Source organism: Arvicanthis niloticus, chromosome 21 (genome assembly GCF_011762505.2).
Source record: "Arvicanthis niloticus isolate mArvNil1 chromosome 21, mArvNil1.pat.X, whole genome shotgun sequence".
Taxonomy (NCBI): domain Eukaryota; kingdom Metazoa; phylum Chordata; class Mammalia; order Rodentia; family Muridae; genus Arvicanthis; species Arvicanthis niloticus.
In genome coordinates this window covers 4,123,321-4,126,341 of record NC_047678.1, presented here as the reverse complement: position 1 = coordinate 4,126,341, position 3,021 = coordinate 4,123,321, and the positions used below count along the sequence as shown (strand labels likewise).

General features: G+C 36.3%; 1 pseudogene; it reads right to left on the bottom strand.

The window, feature by feature from the left end:
- Window positions 1-833: 833 nt before the first annotated feature.
- LOC117693823 (large ribosomal subunit protein eL33 pseudogene) lies at window positions 834-1,139 on the bottom strand (annotated as a pseudogene).
- Window positions 1,140-3,021: the final 1,882 nt, after the last annotated feature.

The window sequence follows — 3,021 nt, the reverse complement described above, 5'->3', positions numbered from 1 at the left end:
AACACCTGCAGCCCGAAAGACATCTCAGTTGTCTTTCAACTCAGTATAACCCTAGCAGGACTCTCCATTTCCATATATAAAATGATGCCCTTTAAAATCTTTACTTAAATTAACAGTAAATAACATCTTCTTAATCTTTTGAACAAAGCATTGGACTTACCAGACATCCAGTCTCCAAATGTTTTTCAAATATGTCTTTGTCTCTGATACAAACTTTTAAAAAATCAGTTATTTATCTGTTGCTGTAATAAAATAGTGTGACTAAAAGCAAATTATTGAGGAATGAGTTTATTTGGCTTACAGTTCCAGAGAAAATGTCCCTAGTGGCAGAGGGTGTATAGCAGGGTCAGAAAACAGTGCTCACAACCTTCTTGCAAATATTAAACAGAGGAAACTGGAGGAAGGATGAGACTATAATATTTCGAAGTCTGCCTCCATCTCCACCCAAGTGACCAGTTTCATCCAGATACCACTCCACAAACATTCCTAAACACTATCATCAATAAGGGACCAAGTCTTCAAATACTTGTGCCGATTCAAAAACATTTCTCATTCAAACCACCTTTCCCTAAAGAGTTTTCCTTTCTTCTCATGTCAGATTTTATTAAATACAGATTTGCACATGAAAGAAACACATACTGTCTTTCTTATCACCATTATAATTCTATTGTTCCATATTTCATCTGTCCTGTTAGATTCCTTCCCTCACACAGTTACCTTCTATTTTCATATATTTATGTAAATCTAGATTACACATATAAGAAAAAACATGATGTTTGCTTTTTTCTTTTTCTTTTTTTTAATTCACTTTTATTTATTTACTCTCCATTAGTTTAAATCTGGGATGGATACAGCATCACATAGATTCTGTGTCCAATGGCCTTTGCAGGAAGATTGCTTTGGAATTTGGCATGAACCATACCACTGTTTCCATGGGCCCAAGTTACTTTCCCCCAGATCATTCTGGTTTTGTTTGGTTTGCCTCCAGGAGTCACTGTATTATTTTTTGCTTTGTACACATAAGCATGTCTCTTGACTAAGTAGAACTCAGTTTCATCTTGGACATAAATGCCTTCAATTTTAAGAAGAGCTCACTTGTAGCCAGCAAAAATGGCTCTGCATCACAGCCTTCCAGACATACTTGCTTTTTTCTTAGATGTCTTGTTCCCAGCACGAATGCCAAGATGGCAGAAAGAAAGCCTACTTTCATTCTTTGCAGCTGAAAAAAATTCATCTATCTATCTATCTATCTATCTATCTATCTATCTATCTGTTATCTATCATCTATTTATTTATTTATCTATCATTTTCTTTACAAATTTCTCTGTTAATGAACACCTAGGCTGGTTCTACATTTTGGCTATTGTTAATAGTGCACATATCTCTGTAATGTGCTGACTTAGATTCCTTTGGGACATATACTGAAGAATGGTATAACGTGTCACATGGTAGTTCTGTGTTTTAGTTTTTGAAGAACCTCCATAATGACTTACAAAGTGCTTACACCATTTGAATTCCCACAAGAATTTATTCTAATGGATTGCCTTGTGTTACTATACTTCTACTAGTCACCATTTGAGTCTATAGACTTAACCATAAGTCTATCAAAACCTTATGACCAGAAGTATAAGTCGGCAGGTCACATTTTGCTCATATGTAAACAATCAGTATTTTTTTTTTTTAGTATACAGCACTGGTTAAAAAAATATCAACTAAATGCAATGTTGATGTGAACAGAGGCTGTCACAGGGTATTTGATCACATTCTGATCCCCGAGACTGTGTTATATACTGAAAAACACTGTTTCTAGTTGTGGTGTGGCTCAGCCCTCTGGATGGAATTCAGACACACCCTTAGTGCACACGTTTAATCCCAGACAAAAAAAAATAATAAAATAAGTTTGGGTAAAATTAGTTTGTAGAAGGAAGCACCCATGTTTGAAAATGGCAGACAAAATGATGAATCAGAGAATGATTTGACTCAACTCTCACAAGAAGAGAGCAGAAGAGGATAATTAAGAAAGAGAAAGAAAGAAGACAGTTTTACAGAGATAGGTTAAAGAGAGAAGAAGATAGATCCAAGCAGAACAAACCAGAGAATGAGATGGAGCCAGAAGATTAGAATACATTGCCAAAGTTAGTATGAGGCCAAGCAGAGAAATTCATTGAGAAGCTGAGAGAAGGCAATTTGAATCAGCTAGGAGCAGAGTTTGAGCCAGAACAGCTGAGTTTCTAGCTCTCAGAAAGAACTAGAAAGGGTGAGCTTACTCGGCAATAATTCTCAGAGACTGAAAACACTGTAGGCCTAGATTGGATTTAAGGATAGATAGATTGGATAGAATCTTCTAGGGCTAGGCCTAGGTTAGCAGACAGAGGCAGAAAGCTTCTGAGATGACAATTACGTCTGGTGAATATAAGTTACTATCACACTAGGCTTTAGCAGGCTTGAGACTGTTGACTTTAAGACAAATAGAGTCACACATTGATCATTTATTTGGGCTCACAAGTGCTGCAACCTTAAGAAAGCATAGATTAAAACTGTTTTTATATTATTTCTATGGGGCCTTGGAGATCACAAAATTTAAAGACTAAAGCCCCAAGTGGGAGGTTCAACATACCACTTGTTTGTCAAGTCAGTGCTAATGAAAGCAGTGTACCAAACTGTTACATAAGGAAAGATTGAACCATTTTCATAGTACATGTAAAAGTTCTTGGGGAGTAGGGGAAGAAGAAACAACAAGAAATTCTTAGTAGAGAAAAAAGTTAACATCTAGTTGACCCTGGTGGCTGTCTGTTCAACTGAAAATTCTGTTTCCATGAAAGCCATAACTCTAAGCATAGTCTACAAGTTGTAACAAGCATGGGCCTTGTGATTTCAATATATGCTGGCAATAGGATGGATATAAGCTAAGGGTCTTAAGTTCACACTAGTAGGTAGTACTAAAGTCTGGTCTCTAATATCCCTTAGGTCTAATACCTTGAAGGTAACGTAACCTGCTTTGTTCTTTAATTTCTTCCACAA